Consider the following 20,511-nt stretch of genomic DNA (forward strand, 5'->3'; position numbering starts at 1 on the left):
CCATACATACAAGAACAGCTGCGGCTCTCATTACAATAGTGCTGACTAGGAACAGTTCCTTATACAGACAGAAGGTCAATGTAAATATATATTCACCCTCTAGTATGATGTCACCCAACCTCCTGTCCTTCATACAGATCATATAGCTTATTCTATTTAACCCTTCAATTACCACTTGCAAAGGGCCAATTTTTTAACATTCAGTTGATAAACTGATTTCCTCCAAGGGTAATGTACATTCTAACTGCAGGCCCAGACAGAACGGCACATACAATCACAGAATGGCATGAACATATATAGGATCACACGGCAGATATAAAACATACACAGATAATAAAAGTTATGAGAATTGTTGTCCATTTCTCACAGGCATCACAACAAAAACTTTCATAACATCTTAAAGGGACCCCTAGCTGTCACTAACAGGATTCGAACAGTACCAATCTGTGTGCCTATGAACTTATTAGCCAATTGGATTTACGAATATACCGTCAGAAATGACTTTGATGTGTTTACTGCGCTGGCATCTGTAACATCCCAGAGTATGTCACTAAAACTCTTTCTCCCCGCTGCATCATGTTAAGTGTATGTATATTGTCATCTGGTATAAGTTTGCATCACTCTCTCCATAATGTGCATTATCCAGGCCTGTTTTATGTATTTTGCTGTAATTCCAATGTACACCAGCAGGTGGCAGCAGTATGTAGCAGACCATAGCCAGTTAGTATCTCTAGCCTGGAATAGTCCATTCCAGGTTACTCTCCCCTGTGTGAGCAGAAGTGGGATGTTCCCATGTCCTGTCTCATGAGGAGGAGAAGAAAGTTAGTTAGTGTGTACCAGCCCCCTCCTTGGGGAAGGCTGTGCTGGTGGGAGCTCCCAGACACAGGGATCCCAACCTAGGATCCAAGCCTCGGTTGAGGCCCAGGATCACTCTTCCCAGCCTGAGTCATCTACCTCAGTGCTGGTTGACAAGCAAGCAGCCATCTCCAGAACTAAAGATTTTCAGGAAGAAGCCATCATACCCTGCGAGCAGTCCTGTGAGTACTTATCCAAAGACCAGGAGAAGCCAAATTCCTCCTTCAGCTAGTCAGGCCCATATCAAGCAGACTACAGACAGAGCAGAAGACAGATACCTGCCAGTTCTACTAGGCATATGATAAGAAGCAGAATACATATAGATTCCTGCTGGGACCCAAGACTATTGCTGTAATTTGTATGGATCAAAGCTGCTACTCAGTAAAGACGAGTTGGAGCATATTACTTGTTTGGATCTCGTTTACTGCTATCAAAGTTACTCAATTACTCCTACTGACCACACTCAAATTTTATTGCAAGTGAGCCAGGATCCAGGAATCCAGCCGTACCAAGGTAGGAGACACCGTTGACACTACCATACCTACTATACAGAGACATTATCCCCACTCTGGCATTCCTCACCTGGTACGTGAGTTATAACATCTTAAAGGGCCCTGAGACTATAACCTGCGCACATTGCAATTGGCGTCACAAACTAAAAACCATTAATTTTGCGCCAGTGTGCATTAGTCACAATCCGGCTTACTGCATATTCGAATAGTTAGTCTGACATTTTTGCTTGTAATGGCGCAGCTTCTTCATGCCCAACTAGAGTGGGAAAATCCAGGAACGCCCCCAGTTAAAGCGGGAAACTCTAGCCCTGCCTAGACTGCTGTGTGCATAAAGGAAGTGAAAGCTCCTCCCCTCAAGCCCCTCCTTCTTCTCTACTTTGCCAAGAGAACAGAGCAACAAGATGGCGACTAAGCCGCACCAGAAGCAGACTACCCCGAAGTCCAATTGAGAGAAGATGCTCTCTGGAGATGACTTCCTCGACTTGAAAGAAGCTGTGGAGGAGATCCGGCTCCCGCAACTTGTTCGGGGATCCGGGACAGAGAAGCCCGTAGTCCCCACGCCAGCTGGCGCAGAGGAGGCGGTCAGAGTTTCCACTCCGCCGCCCAGAAAACACGGCTCATTCGAAGCACTGAACCTAATTGTCCCACGAGAAATTACTGCCCGTGCCCGCAACATGTGGGAATATAGAAAGGCCATAGAGAATTGGGCCATAAAAGTCTGGGACCATCCTCAGCCCTGGGACCCCGTCTTCGAAAGAAGGACCGGGAGCATCATGTGGTTCACCGTAGAACGAGGGTCCAGGTTTGTGCAAGACAGTGTGACAGCGTGGGAACTGTATGTGAATCGGCCCTCAGTGAAGCGGGCGTATCTCCTGCAGGACCGTCACAACCTTTATAAGGGGGACATACTGGAGTACACCCCCATGGAGTCGCTACAAGGCCCATTCGCGATGGCGGTGATTTGTTTGCTCAAGCCAATGATACCCCTGACCAAACCAGATGAGTGGCCGGACGATCCAAAGGCCATCTGTAGGGTACGCTGTTTGCAGGAAACACCTGATGGAGTACTTCTCTTCAGGGAGAGACCCCAACCAGAGCCGGAGCCGCTTATTCTAGGTTTGCCAACACCCCCAGCATGTCAAGTGTGCTGTGTGACTACGGCCATCACATCCATCCAGCCGACAGTAGTGTTCTAACTGCCTTGGAAAATGGCCGCCGCTCCGGGATCATCATTGAGTGAGGATCACTTACCTTTCCACTACAGCCGGAGGTACTGGACCCATTCAGGATGGCAAGAGAGTCCGCCCCGTGAAACAAAAAGTTGCGGCCCAAGTGAAGAGAGTGACCACCCGGTCTATGCCGAGCTCCACCACAGGAGGGCAGTGGCGCTCCACCACCCAAGCTCGTCTGGACTATCAAAGGCGGGACTGACCTTTGATGAGCTTTTCAAGCTCAAGCAGCGAGGAGAACCTTAAATCCCTCCTCTAAAGAGCTGCTCCTTCTCAAGATGATTGACTAAAGAACTACTGACTTTTGGGAACCACCCCGTGGACTGTGTCTGAAGGGTGAGGGTGTGTTGGCGTGTTTAATATGTTTTTGTTTGCAGTTTACCCTTGGTTTTGGCCCTCACCGGGATGGCCATGAGAGCTAGGACGCCCCCATATTCAGTTGTAGTTGCACTTAACAGTGCCAAAATCCCTTTTTTTCCCCCTTTTCAGGTTATTTGGTAGCCCCTTGTCCAAACGGTTCTCATGACTTGTGCTGCTACATTATTATTACCCATTTGGAATACAAATGACTTTCCTACCCATGTGAATTACAAATAACTTTGTGCCTTATGTGGATTACAAAGGACTTTCCTGCCCATGTGGATTACAAATATTACCTCATTTGGATTATTAATAATGTCATTGCTGTTCCGTTGGATTACAAATGACTTTGTTTGCACTTAAAGTTACAGTTCGGTACATTTTACCTTCAAGCACAGAAGAAGAAAGAGACTCTAATGTGGTTTTATGATTGCACTGATTTATTGTATTAAAATGTGCCTTATCCATTTGCACAAATTTCTCTATTTCAGCAAGGTTATAAGTATATTGTCCATTGCGTGTATTCTTTTTTAGGTACAACAATGTGATTTTATATGCATTTTGTATGGATTATGGTCCTTGCACTTTATTCAGGTCACCGGATAGTCAGCACTTAGTTGCTTAGTCATTATGGACTGCCTCTGAGGACATCTGGCACGTCACAAGCAGATCTAACGTCACCGTTGCTCATTATGGACTGCCTCTGAGGACGCAGAATACTAATGGTTCCTGAGTGACATAGCCTATTGCTACACAGAGAAACCAAGTGATAAAGTCACAAGCAGGTCTAACATCGTGAAGGGAAACCCGTTTGAGAGCCTTGTGTTGAGCCAAGGTTATTTGAGTCCTAAGGCCCTGCGCACTGCCTTAAGGAAAAATGTGTAGTTAGCTACCTGTATGATCATCAAGGTGACCGTGCGAAAAGCTATATATAGACCTTGGTGCTTGGAAGGGATTACAGGATGAAGCCACCCTTCTGTTTGGCGTATAATGCAATGTGGAGGGATTAAAGTACATGACACCCCCACACTCCATATGCGACTAAGACCAAGTCGTGGAGTATTGACCGCTTTGTGCAGTAAGACTTGAGTCGTACTTAATAAAGTGAAGTACATTTATTGAGTGGTAGCCATCTTCTATGTTAGTATGTCAGTCTAGTTTCATGCAGCACTTTGTATTATTTGTTGGTACCTTAAGAGCATATTTATATTGATATTTGTAGTTACCCTAAGCACAAGCCGAAGGTGGCTTGGTTCTTAAGTGCCGGGGAATGTTATACCCCAGAGTGGCATTACCACCTTTTTGTGCCCCTCTACTGTCTCCTACGGTTGATCCTGTTTCATCATGTGTATTTATTCCAGATCCTGCACAATGTGTATTGCAATTCTATGGAAATGTTATCTGGACATGTAATGTGCCTGATTTACCAGCAGATGGCGGCAACAATGGCAGAGCTAGTTTTTCTAGAGTGGAGCCTTCTATCCATTCTAGCCCTTGCTAGAGAGGGAGGTGTTAGTTAGAGTTAGTTGAGAGTATCCCCTGCAAGGGGAAGGCTGTGTTCCTGCCAGCAGAGCACTGTCTGCTCTGCTGGGCCCAGAGGCCTAAGCTGAATGCCTCCAGAGTCGAGAGTAAAGATTCCCTGAATAAGGATACAGAGACAAAGAGAGATAAAGCTAAAGATACCAAGACAGAGATAAAGAGATAAAGATAGAGTCAGACGACAAAGCTAAGTACAGCAGAAAGGAAAAGTTTATATTTAATCCTATCAGCAGAGCCAGAGAAAGTGACAGATGTAGCAGAGCCGAATGTGTTTGCCTGCCAGAATTTAAGCCAAAGCCTGTTGGTAACCAAAATAAAGTTTCGAAGATTGTTCCTCTGATGCAAGTTTATTCAAGTAAAGCTGTTTACAATGTTAATGCAAGTCTGAACTCAATTCATTTCTTCATCCCATTCAACAACTAACCCTTGCTCTGCAGCACCTGGGGTTCCAGGATATCCAGGTATGAGCACCGTGACAAGTGCACAGCCACAACACCTAAAGGGACATTATAGGCAACCCTTACACCACTCTTGCATTCCTACACCTGGGTATCACCATCACCATCTACTTAGGGGGGACCCTGTCCCTCATTGCTGAAATGCAACTGGCGTCACAACAAAAACTTTCATAACATCTTAAAGGGATCCCTAGCTGTCGATGAAAGCCTCTCCCCATCCCCCACCCCCAGCTCACAGAAAGTACTTAATCAAAAAGTAAAAAAGGACAAGTAAAGGATTTCTTTATTTGCATCATACATTATTTTATTTAGCAAGAAAAAAAAAACAGAAGCTCTCACAAGTATCTACAATATCCCCATTTTGTTTCTTTAATGAGAACAGCTTTAAACATTAATTCATTAATCAGCAAAAATCTGAACCTCATTGTACAAAATCAGCAATGACTTTCCTTGATTATCTGCATTATTTTTTTATGCATAAATTATAAAAATGCAAACATCCAGTAAATATATCCTAAACAATATGAAGGACAGACAAAGTGGTTCTGTACAGTTGTAAAAGGGCACAATTTGTATTGATTGTTGCATATGGTAGAACGTCTGATGTTTTATCAAATATGGGACAATCTAATAAGAATTCTTGTATATGCCCGAGAACCAATAATTTTGTGGCAATATTCTCTAATAAATCATGTTTTAGATACCATAGAGACAGTCACTTCAGTTATTCATGGATTTATTCAGAGGGTGGTGGTGGGGGGCAAGAGTACCACCCATTTCCCCTGAACCAGGCAACATAGCCAACTGCAGACCCCTTTTGTAAGACCTAATATTGCCAAATCCTACCTTTTGTCATATTTAAAATTAATTATGTCTGAAAACTGATATTTATCACTGTTTGTGTTAGCTAGTCGGAAAAAAAGAAATGACTAGCACAAAGTGTGTGTATTAGACAGCAGCCCTGATTCCTGCTTGTCTTGGGTTTAGATATAACCCTATTTTATTCTGTGGGGTGCAGGTTGTCTTAAAGGGGTTGTCTGTGTGTTTAATGCAGATGACCTGTCCCGATTTTTCAATTTTCATTGTTAGTACCGTAAGTATACAGGAGGTACATGTACCGTACAAAGAAAATCAGACATTACAGAGTAATGAACTAATTAATCATTTAATTGAGGAATGATGGATATACTACAAATAACATACAATCAATCAAATAATACAATGAGAAAATAGGGACGACACAAGAGGTAAAAGTGCTTGTAATCTACGATGGTCCAGCCATCTTTTATATACTGCAGTATAAAACCAGATGAGCCAGTCACCCAGTATGAAGGAATGAGGTTCTGAGGAATAATGCTGATAAAAGGGTAAAAGAGTCAGGTCTTGGAAATGGGAGTGGGAGGTTTTGATTATGGAGGAGATTAATCTTACATCATTTGCAGAATTTAGAGTACGTAGGGTGGTATACAGAGATGAAGGAGATATAGGCAGGTTTGAGTGGTAAGTTTAAAGGGGTTGTGCAGTGGTATAATTTTGATGACTTATACTCAAGATCATCAGATCTGGGGGAGGGGTCTGACCTCCCAGCACCCTGGTCGGTTGGTTGTTTGAAGGGGTTGTGGCGCATGTGTGAGGGTTGAGTCCTTTTCGATGTTTACCTGCACGCCTTCCTTGTAGCAGCAGTGCAGTGTAATTCAAACTGCTCGTTCCATTCACTTAAATGGGACAAGCAGCTTTATTTAATCTGCACGTGCACAAGGTCCGCAACCCCTTCAAACAGGGTGTCAGAAGTCGGACCTCTGCTGATCTGATATTGTTGACATGTCCTGACGACAGATCATCAGTATTATACGATTACATAACTTCTTTAAACTGAATTCTAAAAAGAACAGAAAACCAGAGCAGTGACTGGCACAAGGAAGAGACATTGGAGGAGCGGTTGCACAGAACTATGAGCCTGGCTACTGCATTCAGGGAAAGGGTTGGAAAGGTGGTGATGGTCAATTGTAGAGTTGAGCGAACCTGCCTTTTGGCAGGTTCAAATTCGGGGTTTAAGTGAATTACATCATTCTCACGGAATCCATCACGTAATTCAATGAAAGTATTCCGTATAATACAAGTGTATGGCCAGCCCCGAGGGTTTCGTTCTTCATTTGCATTATGACAGCATGCAAAACGGAATGCCACTAAAGGCATTCCATTTGGCATGCCAACATTGAATTACGTTATGGATTCCGTGAGAACGGAATTCATTACATAATTCACTTAAACCCCAACCCCGAACTCGACCTGCCAAAAGGCAGGTTGGCTCAACTCTAGTCAATTAGTAATAAATACTTAGACCCCAAGGCAAAGTGCTGATAACAGTATCTAGACTGTTTTAGGAAAGCGCATGTGCATTAGCTATGATATTTGTGACCATAAATAATTATGAAGAATAAGGCTAACGTTTCTATCATCCACTTTGTGGATCAATATAACAGATACTCAATAAAAAAGGAAACAAGATAAAATTGTGGAACGAATGTGGACCCAGTCATACGGTCGTATCTACTGTATTTTGGTCATACAACATTGACAAACTGGTTAATTTCCACTGGATGGGCCATCAATCTATTGTGTCTAGGGGCAGCATGACAGACCACACATTGTGGAAAAGAAGGACGAGGCAAGTCTGATTTCAACATGTTCGAGCATCTCTTACCCTGGAAGATAAGCGTTACCAGAAATGTCTGGTATCGGTATCTCCCTCTCCCTGTTGAAATTAACATGCATACTCAGCCAATCCAAGTGTTTGTGTTTAGATACAGTACTACCTATGTTTAGGTAAAGTGGTCTCATATACAGGGCTATATGTTTGAAGCACTGTATCATACACAAGCTCATTCCTACTAGGAATGGCAACATCATCGTAGTAACTGCTTGTGGCTCTAGGAATATTGATCTCGTAAAATGATCCAGGACCACTGTCTGATCTTCTTTCTACTTGTTTCTAATAAAAAAAGAAAACATAACTTATTATTATTTCCTTATTTTCCCACAAAATCAATAATTTCCTAGTTTATGAAGTGTCTTTTTTTGTCTAAGCTGTCTCTTAGTCTTGTCTGCTTGATAATTCCAATTTGGTGACACAGCCTTACAAAGGATTTACGTTGTGTGGATCTACAATATGGCGTCTATAGATTGCTATGACCTTACACTTTACCTCTTTGAGCCCTCAGTAGTTTCTTAACACCTTAAGGGCCTTGCCATTTTTCACCTTAAGGACCAGGCCGTTATTTGGAAACTTGACATGTGTAACTTTATGTAGTAATAACTTCAGAATGCTTTTACTTATCCAAGCCATTCTGAGACTGAGTTTTCTCGCAACACATTGTACTTCATTGTACAATTTTAGTCAATATAATTCACCTTTACTTATTAAAAAAATACCAAATTTACAGAAAATTTTGAAAAATTAGCCATTTTAAATTTTTTTATTTATCTGCTTTTAAGGCAGATATTGATACATCATAAAAGAGTTACTACTTTACATTTCCTATATGTCCACTTTCAGGTTTGCATCATTTTGTAAATGTAATTCTATTTTTTTAGGATATTATAAGGCTCAGAATTTTAGAAGCAAGTTTTTACATTTTTAAGAAAATTTCCTAAACCCACTTTTTTAAGGACCGCTTCAATTCTAAAGTCACTTTGTGGGGCTTACATAGTGGAAACCACCCATAAATGACCCTATTGTAGAAACTACACCCCTCAAGTTATTAAAAACTGATTTTACAAACTTTATTAACCCTTTAGGTGTTCCAAAAGAATTAAAGGAAAAAGGAGATAAAATTATAAAATTTCACTTTTTTGGCAGATTTTCCATTTTAATTCATTTTTTCATGCAACACATCAAGGGTTAACAACCAAATAAAACTCAATTTTTATTACCCAGATTCTGAAGTTTACAGAAACACCCCACATGTGGTCGTAAACTGCTGTACGGGCACACGGCAGGGAGACAATTTTAGTCAATATAATTCACCTTTACTTATTAAAAAAAATACCAAATTTACAGAAAATTTTGAAAAATTAGCCATTTTAAAAATTTTTATTTATCTGCTTTTAAGGCAGATATTGATACATCATAAAAGAGTTACTACTTTACATTTCCTATATGTCCACTTTCAGGTTTGCATCATTTTGTAAATGTAATTCTATTTTTTTAGGATATTATAAGGCTCAGAATTTTAGAAGCAAGTTTTTACATTTTTAAGAAAATTTCCTAAACCCACTTTTTTAAGGACCGCTTCAATTCTAAAGTCACTTTGTGGGGCTTACATAGTGGAAACCACCCATAAATGACCCTATTGTAGAAACTACACCCCTCAAGTTATTAAAAACTGATTTTACAAACTTTGTTAACCCTTTAGGTGTTCCAAAAGAATTAAAGGAAAAAGGAGATAAAATTATAAAATTTCACTTTTTTGGCAGATTTTCCATTTTAATTCATTTTTTCATGCAACACATCAAGGGTTAACAACCAAATAAAACTCAATTTTTATTACCCAGATTCTGAAGTTTACAGAAACACCCCACATGTGGTCGTAAACTGCTGTACGGGCACACGGCAGGGAGACAATTTTAGTCAATATAATTCACCTTTACTTATTAAAAAAATACCAAATTTACAGAAAATTTTGAAAAATTAGCCATTTTAAAAAATTTTATTTATCTGCTTTTAAGGCAGATATTGATACATCATAAAAGAGTTACTACTTTACATTTCCTATATGTCCACTTTCAGGTTTGCATCATTTTGTAAATGTAATTCTATTTTTTTAGGATATTATAAGGCTCAGAATTTTAGAAGCAAGTTTTTACATTTTTAAGAAAATTTCCTAAACCCACTTTTTTGAGGACCGCTTCAATTCTAAAGTCACTTTGTGGGGCTTACATAGTGGAAACCACCCATAAATGACCCTATTGTAGAAACTACACCCCTCAAGTTATTAAAAACTGATTTTACAAACTTTGTTAACCCTTTAGGTGTTCCAAAAGAATTAAAGGAAAAAGGAGATAAAATTATAAAATTTCACTTTTTTGGCAGATTTTCCATTTTAATTCATTTTTTCATGCAACACATCAAGGGTTAACAACCAAGTAAAACTCAATTTTTATTACCCAGATTCTGCAGTTTACAGAAACACCCCACATGTGGTCGTAAACTGCTGTACGGGCACACGGCAGGGAGCAGAATGAAAGGAGCGCCATATGGATTTTAGAGGGCACAAGGGCACACGGCAGGGCACAGAATGAAAAGAGCGCCATATGGATTTTGAATTTCACTGGGATAATTTTAAGTTGCCATATGACATTTAAAGACTCCCTGATGCACCCCTAGAGTGGAAACTCCAAAAAGTGATCCCATTTTGGAAATTATATGATAAGGTGACACTTTTATTGGTACTATTTTGTGGTATATATGACTTTTGATTGCTCTATATTACACTTTTTGTGAGGCAAAGTAACCAACAAATGGCTGTTCTGGCACAGTTTTAATAAAAAAAATTACTGTGTTCATCTGACAGATTAGATCATGTGCTATTTTTATAGAGCAGGATGTTATGGACACGACAATACCAAATATGTCTACTTTTATTTTTCTTTTGTTTCAGTTTTCCATAAAAATGCATTTTTTAAATAAATCATGTTTTTGTGTCTGCTTTTTCTGAAAGCCATATTATTTATATTTTTCGTGCGATTGGTACTATTTTGGAGTACATACTACTTTTTGATCATTTGGTATTACACTTTTTGTGATGTATGGTGACAAAAATTTTTATTTTTGTATGGTTTTTATTTTTGTTTTTTTATGGCTTTCACAATCATGTGATATTTTTATAGAGCAGGTTGTTACAGGTATTGTCACAGATGTGACAATACCTAATATGTCTGTTTTTTAAAATATATTTTGGTTTTAAACAATAAAAGCATTTTTGAAACAAAAAAAATGATGTTTTAGTGTCTCTATTTTTTGGGCGATTGTCTTACTTAGGGACTCATTTTTTGCGGGATGAGATGATGAATTGATTGGTATTATTTTTGGCTTTTTTTTAGCACAATTTTTATGATTTTTTTTATGGTGTTCACCAGACGGGTTAGGTCATATTATATTTTTATAGAGCAGGTTGTTATGGATGCGGAAATACCTAATATGTCAGGGTTTTTGATGTTTTTGTGTCTCCATTTTCTGAAAGCCATATCTTTTTTATTTTTTGGGAAATTGTCTTAGTTAGGGTCTCATTTTTTGCTGGATTGGTATTATTTTTGGGTACATATGACTTTTTGATCACTTGGTATTACACTTTTTGTGATGAAAGGTGACAAAAAAAATCTTTTTTTTAGCACAGTTGACCAGACGGGGTGGATCATGTGATATTTTTATAGAGCAGGTTGTTATGCACGCGTTGATACCCAATATGTCTGTTTTGTTTTTTTCAATTTTTTTTACAATTTTATATGTCTCTTTTTATGGGAAAGGGGCCTTTTTTTTAATTGAAACTTTACTTTTTTTATTGTTAAAATCACTTTTATTATGTTTTATTTTTGTCCCACTATGGGACTTCAACATTACAGGGTCTGATCCCTGTTTCAATGCAGCACAATACATCTGTATTGTACTGCATTGACTATCATGGCCTCATAGGCCTCCGTACTTGCCGGGCCCCAAGGCCTTTGAATGGTTTGGGGCTGCCATGGCAACCATGGGGTCCCCGCCACCGCGATCAGCACTGACCATGGCAAATGGGTTAATCCACTGCCATCTGCGTTATCACCGAGGCTGGTGAATGCAGCAGGCATCCGGCTGTCAGTAACAGCCATACCCCGCCGTTGATCATGGCACCGCATGTGGGGAAAGAGAAGGACCGCAGGACAAGAATCTTGTCCTGGGTCCTTAAGGGGTTAAAGATTCAAATCCAATCCAATTCACAAAACAAGTAAAGAAAATATAGCATGGGTCATCACATACCATGCTGGTAATCTCTTCTAGAGGAATTGAGGTACAATATGGCAGCACACAGGTTCATGCACATGGCTGTATTAACCCCTTAGTGACCACTAATATGCCTTTTTACTGATTTAAACAAAGGGGGTTTTAGCTAAACAGCTGGCTTTAATCAATCATTGCATGTACCCAAAATGGTGCATTAAAAAGTATAACTTCCATTTCTACATGAATCCAACAGTACAAAAATGATGGCATTCTCAATTTGAGACCACATGTACAGAATGTAGATACTATCCCCTGGAAACAATGCCTCTCTGGAACATATCTATACGGCAGGGCCGGACTGGCCATAGGGACGGGCCAAACACAATCTGGCTGAGTTTTTTTTTTTAAATTAATGTGGCAGCAGCCGGGCAGGAGTGGAGATGAGCGCTTCCATTGTTGAAGCGTTCATCTCCATATTCATCTGTATCGCCGTCCTCAGGACAGCGATACAGATGAATGGAGCAGGGGAGAGGCATCTCCCTTGCCCATTCCTCTGATAGGCTACAGGCCTAGTGCCTGTAGCCTATCAGAGGCCGGTGCAGGCGGAGCGATGACGTCATCGCGCGTGCCGCCCGAGCCGTACAGCGCGGGACACAGGCCCGGAAGAGGCCTGCATCGCATCGCTGACAGCAGCATGAAGGTAAGTATATGAGTTTATTGTTTTTATTATTTAATTTTATACTATACTGTGGCAAGAAGGGGGGTGGGGGCCCTATATATTGGCACAATATAGGGGGGGTCGGCACTATGGAGAAGAGGGGAAGCACTATGGGGCCATATATACTGGCACAATATGGGGGGGCACTATGGGGCCCTATATACTGGCACAATATGGGGGGGACACTATGCAGAAGAGGGGAAGCACTATGGGGTCTTATATACTGGCACAATATGGGGGGGGTCGGCACTATGGAGAAGAGGGGAAGCACTATGGGGCCATATATACTGGTACAATATGGGGGGCCTATATACTGGCACAACATGGGGGGGCACTATGGAGAAGAGGGGAAGCACTATGGGGCCCTATATACTGGCACAACATGGGGGGGCACTATGGAGAAGAGGGGAAGCACTATGGGGCCCTATATACTGGCACAATATGGGGGGTACTATGGGGCCCTATATACTGGCACAATATGGGGGGACACTATGCAGAAGAGGGGAAGCACTATGGGGCCCTATATACTGGCACAATATGGGGGGGTCGGCACTATGGAGAAGAGGGGAAGCACTATGGGGCCATATATACTGGCACAATATGGGGGGCCTATATACTGGCACAATATGGGGGCACTATGGAGAAGAGGGGAAGCACTATGGGGGCCCTATATACTGGCACATTATGGGGGGGCACTATGGAGAAGAGGGGAAGGAGCACTATGGGGGGGATCTACTGGGGGCCCTATATACTGGCACGCATTATAGGTGGGCACTATGGAGAAGTGGGGGACAAGAGCACTATGAGGGCATTATATAGGGGCATTTAATACTGGCACCCATTTTGATGCCACTATGGAGAAGGGAGGAAAGGAGCATTATGGGGGTATCTATGTGGGGCAGTCTATAGGGGCATTTTATAGTGTAACATTATGGAGGGCACTATGGAGACGGGGAAGGAGCACTATGGGGGCATCTTCTAGGGGGACTATATAGGAGTATTTTATACTGCCACAAATTATAAGGTCACTATGGGCACCTAAGCTCAACTGGTGGCACTAAGTGTTTTTTATAGTGGCACACAGTACGGGTCATTGGAACACATGAGGGCACTCTGGGGACATTGGCTCTACTGGGGGCACTAAGAGGAGGTATTTCTTTATTACTGCCACACAACGGGGCATTTTTTTGTACTGGTGCACATTATAAGGGGGGTTCTACTGTCACACATTATAAAGAGAATTATTACTATCGGGGCATTATGGTGGGCTTTATTACAACTGGGGGACTATGGGAGCATTATTACTTGTGGGACACAATTACTGTTGGGGGCACTGTAGGAGCACTATTACTACTAAATGCACTCTGGCAAAGAAATAATTACTATTGTTGGGACTTTGGGAACACCATTACTTTGGGGGCACCCTGGCACAGCATCAGCTTAGCGCAGTTCTTTTTGCAGTATAGTTTGGGGAGCACAGCTTCTCAGTATTGGGGGTGCATGATGGGATGTTAATTGGAGGATGATGGAAAAGTAGGAAACTAAGATGTCCGTCAAACTCTGCAGAGACGTGAGATGGCTGAAAGAAATTATCACGGCGGTCTGGTCTGAATGGAGAAGATGAAGAAAGAGAACATCTACATCAGAGGAGACGTCACTGGATACAAGAGGTATGGGGCGCTGTATTAGGCTACTTTCACATCTGCGTTAGTGATCCTGGCAGGCTGTTCCAGCTGAGAATTCACTGGATCCGACACTGCTGGATGCAGACAGAATGCCCGCCAGCCCCATTAACTGGCGGGACATAAACCGCTGCATGCTGTGCTTTGTGTCCAGTCGATTCCTTGCATTTTCTGCCGGATTAGGTGGCCGGATCGTACTAAGACCCCTAATGTCACCTGGGGACCCCCAAAGAAGCTTGTGTGTTGGCTGAAGCCTTTCTATCTTACTGGTGGCTGGCCCTGCCTCTCAATTGTGCTTCCGGTTTTGGCTCCCCCCCTAGACTGCAAGGGGGTGGGGCCTGTTGGGGGTCATGTGATTGGGCTGCTCAGTCAAAAATGCCCGGGCCTATTTTTTGTCCCAGTCCAGCCCTGCTATACGGCAACACACAGAGGCTATGTGCCTTCGTACTAAGGCTAGGTTCACATCACCATTTAGCTTTCCTTTCCTTTGTCAGAAGAACACAAAAATAGAAAAAACATATTTTATTTTGAGCATCAGTTATGATCAATTAGCATCAGTTTTCACTTAAAATAACTGATCCGTCTTTTTAGAGCATGAGTTATGATCACTTTGCATCAGTTTGTGTCATTTCTATCACAGATCAATTAGGGCAAGTTTACATCACTGTTTATTTTTCCAATCTTCTGATCTGTCAGAAGAACAGAAAGATAAAGAAAAAACGGATCCTGTAAAAAAAATCAATTTTTTACATGATCTGTTTTTATTTTATTTTCCTGTTCTTCTGACGGATCAGGAGAACGGAAAACTAAACTGTGATGTTAACTCGCCCTTCAAAAGAACAGAAAGCTAAACCGTTATGTAAACTCAGCCTAAAGAGTTAAACAGGCTCTGTGCACTGGAATCTTTAATGGCAAATCCAACTTATTCTGCAGTATAATATTTTTGTATTGCAAAGTTCTTTTCATTTTTAGGTCACGTTTACATCACCGCTAGTAATTTCCATTGTTCTGCTCCGTTAGAGGAGGCGCTAACTGAAACCAATGGAGCCAAACAGAGCCCATTGACTATAATAGGGTTTGTTTGGTTTCTGTTCAGGTACTGCTTTTTAAACAGAAAAAAAATATCCTTTATAAAGGACTTTTTTTTTCTGTTCTTTTTAGGCCTTGCACACGACCGTTGTTTTATTCCGTGTCCGTTGCGCTGTTTTTCGTGATTTTCTGCGGACCCATTGATTTTCAATGGGTCTGTTGAAAACTCGGCTAATGCACCGTTTGCCATCCGCATCCGTGATCAGTGGTTCCAGTCCGTCAAAAAAATATAACCTGTCCTATTATTTTCGCGGAAAACGGTTTGCGGACCCATTCAAGTCAATGGGACCGCAAAAAACGCGGAGGCACACAAGATTGTCATCCGTGTCCGCGCGTCCTCGTCCGTAGGTCAGCCGCATCGGATCGCGGACCTATTCACTTAAATGAGTCTGCGATCCGCCCGTTCCGCAAAAAGATAGGACATGTTCCATCTTTTTGCGGAACGGAAGTACGGGACGCAACCCCACGGAAGCACTCCGTAGTGCTTCCGAGGGGTCCCGTTCCGTGCGGCCATTCCGCAATTCCGGATTTGCGGACCCATTGAAGTGAATGGGTCCGCATACGTGATGCAGAATGCACACAGAACTGTGGCCATGTATTGCGGCCCGCAATTTGCGGGCCGCAATGCGGCCATGGATCACACACGTTCACTCGTGTGAACTAGGCCTTAGACTTTTTTTTCACTTTCCTTTATGTCTGGTGGTCCTCTAAAAATAAAGGAAGACACACGGAAACAAAAACGGAAACGGATCACGGATCAACGGAACCCCGTTTTGCGGACCGCTAAAAATACTGTTGTGTGCATGAGGCCTTAGAGGAATCTGCAACCGAGGCCCCAAACAGAGCCTCCAACGCAGATGTGAATATGCCCTTACTGGAATAAACACTACATAGCTGAATTAAAAAAGTGTTGCTTTATAGAATTTGACAATAAAAACTTGAAGGTATTTTACCGGAGGCTTTATCTGTCTCTTGTAGAAATAGAAAATGGCTACGGCCAGTGCAATTATCAGCGCTACTCCACATGGTATTCCAACTGAAAGTCCAACTATCAATCCCTATAAAATGAAAATAAAAATGTGCAAAATATTTGTTCTAAAAACAAAAGTAAGAAACTAAATATTTTTTAATGCAATGCTAAATTCACAGACAGTTAGGAATATTTTGGGTAAACTGTAACATTACAGATGGAGTAAACACTCTAGGAATGGAAAGCTTATCAAAGACTGCTATGTACAGTGCCTTGAAAAAGTATTCATACCCCTTGTACTTTACCACTTTTTTTTCCACATTACACCCACAAATTCTAATGTATTTTATTGGGATTTTATTTTATGTCCTAGACCAACACAAAGTAGCAAGTACGTGTGAAGTGAAAAGAATATGATACATAGTTTTCTAAATTTTTAATAAATAAAAATCTGAAAAGTGTGGCGTGCATTTGTGTTCAGCCCCCTGTACTCTAATACACCTAAATAAAATTTAGTGTGACCAATTGCCTTCAGAAGTCACCAAATTAGTAAATTGAGTCCATCTGTCGGTAATTTAGTCTCAGTATAACTACAGCTGTTCTGTGAAGGCCTCAGAGGTTTGTTAGAGAACATTAGTGATCAAACAGCATCGTGAAAACCAAGTAACACACCAGACAGGTCAGGGATAACATTGTGGATAAGTGTAAAGCAGGGATAGGTTATAAAAAATAAAAAATACCAAGCTCTGAACATCTCACGGAGCACTGTTCAAACCATCATCCAGAAATGGGAGTATAGTACAACTGCAAACCTACCAAGATATGGCTGTCCACCTAAACTGACAGCCCAGACAAAGAAAGAACTAATTAGAGAAGCAGCCAAATGGTCCATGGTCACTCTGAAAGAACTGCAGAGATGTGCATCTCAGGTGGGAGAATCTGTTCGCAGGACAACTATTGGTGGTATACTCCACAAATCTGGCCTTTATGGAAGAGTGACAAGAAGAAAGCCATTTTTGAAAGCAAGCTATATAAAGTACCATTTGCAGTTTCCCACAAGCCATGTACGGCACACAGCAAACATGTGGAAGAAGGTGCACTGGTCAGATGAGACCAAACTTGAACTTTTTGGCCAAAATCCAATACACTATGTGTGGTGGTAAATTACCACTGCACATCACCCTGAACACACCATCCCCACTGTGAAATATGGTGGTGGCCCCGTCATGCTTTTCTTCTGCAGGGACAGGGAAGCTGGTCAGAGTTGATGGGAAGATGGATGGAGCTAAATGCAGGGTAATCCAGAGCTACAATGGAATGGTCTAGATTATGTGTTAGAATGGCCCAAAGTCCAGATCTAAATCCCACTGAGAATCTGTGGCAAGACTTGAAAATTGCTGTTCACAGACGCTCTCCATCCAATCTGACTGAGCTTGAGCCATTTTGCAAAGAAGAATGGGCAAAAATGTCAGCTCTAGATGTGAAAGCTGGTAGAGACATACCCCAAAAGACTTGCAGCTGTAATTTCAGAGATAGATGGTCCTACAAAATATTGACTCAGGGGGGTTTAATACAAATGCATGCCATACTTTCCAGAAGTGTCATTTAATGTCACATAAAATACATTTAAGTTTGTGGGTGTAACGTGAAAAAATGTGGAAAAGTTCAATTGGTATGAATACTTTTCCAAGGTACTGTATTTCAGAAGGCATGGGGCTCGTTGGTACTATTTTAATTTTTTTTTTGTTTTGTTTTGTGTGGAAAAAGATGATTAATGTCTGGCAGTTAGATTAATCAGTCTACTGGTGTGAGGAAAGTAGAAATGGAGAAAATGATTATATTTCCTTCCATTTTTCTTTCTTCCTCCCTTTTCTTTTTGCTTGTGTTGTTTTTTTTTTTTGGATTTTCATTATATTATTTGTATGCTATGATATTTAAAGGGTTTCTGTCACCACACTTTTCACTATTAAACAGGCTGACATCATACATGTGCAAATGTCACCTGAATTTAACTCTCCTATTCTTTTTTTTTCAGTGTTCCCCTGTTTTTGTGCAATTATAACTTTTATTATATGCTAATTAGCCTTTAGAAGCAGGGGGGGGGGGGGTTGCACCTTTTTCCACTCCCTTCTACTCTTGATTGACAGGGCTAGGCCAGCGTTGGTCTTTTCCTGCCAGCCCTGTCTGCCGGGGAAATCTCGCGCCTGCGCCGTCCCGTTCAGTATTCGGCGCAGGCGCAATGAGGGAAGGACACTCACCAGCTACCGGCTTCCTTACTGCGCCGAATACGTCACAGTGAGGAAGTTGGCAGCCGGCGAGCATCTTTCCCTCACTGCGCCTGCGCCGAATACTGAATGGGATGGCGCAGGCACGAGATTTCCCCGGCAGACAGGGCCAGCAAGAGGAGACCAAGAATAGCAGAGTTAAATTCAGGTGACATTTGCACATGTATATTGTCAGCCTGTTTAATAGTGAAAAGTGTGGTTACAGAAACCCAATAATAAAAAGTTAAAGTAAAAAAAAAATATCAGAACTTAAAGAGGACTTATCACTAAAAAATGCAATGGAATCTGAACGCATCATGTTATAGAACAGCAGAAGCTGAGCAGATTGATATATAGTTTTATGGGAAAAGACTTGTAATTTTTACATTTATATCTGGAGCCCTGTGAAGAGCTATTGGCAGAGGAGGGGGGTGGTACCGGTGACTGCAGCTGTCTCTGTATGCACACTTATACAATGCCATAAGTCACTGATAACCAGGGGCGTTGCTAGGGTCCCAAAAGATCTGGGGCCCAAGCCCCAATGAATATGCCTCAGTTCTCTAAGTGCCTCCCAGGTGTCGTCTCCTCCGATGTAGATCTTCTCTGTCATCATCTTCTTCATTCGGTCCAGACAACTTCTTTCAGCCGCGCCTCGTCTCTGCAGAGTTTGACACACAGACATCTTAGCTTCCACACATTTCTATCATCATCCCCCAGCCTCGAGTCCCCATAGTGTTATCCTGCTACTCACTGTGCTCCCAAATACTATTCTGAAGAAGAATTAGTGCCCCCCCCCCCCATAGTAATAGTGCTCCTCCAAGTTCCACGAATAGTATTTCCTTCTAGAATGCCCTCATTAGTAATACTGCCCCCTACAGTGCCCCCAACAGTGATAATGCTCCACAAGAGAGTGCCCCTATTAGTAGAAGAGCTCTCCAGTATTAATAATGTCTTCACAGAGCCCCCAGTACAAATAAGGCCCCGTTAATGTTCCCCCAGTGGTAATAAAGCTCTCTACAGACCCTCAGTAATAATAAGGCCCCCCATAGTGCTCTTAGTAGAAATAAAACAGATCTATAAGTCCCTCGTATAAAGCCCCCAGTAGTAATAAGAACACCTATAATGTCCCCTGGATTTATAATGCGTTCTACTGTTATAATGCTCATCCTGAAGTGCCCTCAGTATTTATATTGCCCCCTATTGTTTTAATGCTCGTCCTGAAGTGCCCCCAGTATTTATAATGCCCCTTGTAGTGTCCCCTTTAGTTATATGCCTCCCTCCACCATACAGTACCATGTAAATAACATCACACCATCTCTCCTGCCCCCTTCAAAATACAGTTCCATGTAAATAACATCACCTCCTTTCCAGCCACCTTCAACATACAGTCCCATGTAAATAATATCATCCCCTCCCCAGCCGTCTCCAGCATACAATCTCATGTAAACATCACCCCCTCAACATTAAGTTCCATGTAAATAACATCACTCCCTCCCACACCCGCCTTCAACATACAGTCCCATGTAAATAACATCACTCCCTCCCACAGCCTCCATCAACATACAGTCCCATGCAAATAACATCACTGCCTCCCACAGCCCCCTCCGATATAGAGTCCTATGTAAATAACATCACTCCCTCCCACAGCTGCCTCCAACATACAGTCCCATGTAAATAACATCATCCCCTCCCACAGCCACCATCAACATACAGTCCCATGTAAATAACATCAGTCCCCTCCCCAGCCACCTCCAACACACAATTCCATGTAAATAACATCACTGCCTCCCACAGCCCCCTCCGACATACAGTCCCATGTAAATAACATCACACCATCTCTCCTGCCCTCTCCAAGA

This window comes from Bufo bufo, chromosome 6, assembly GCF_905171765.1.
Source record: "Bufo bufo chromosome 6, aBufBuf1.1, whole genome shotgun sequence".
NCBI classification, from domain to species: Eukaryota; Metazoa; Chordata; class Amphibia; order Anura; family Bufonidae; genus Bufo; species Bufo bufo.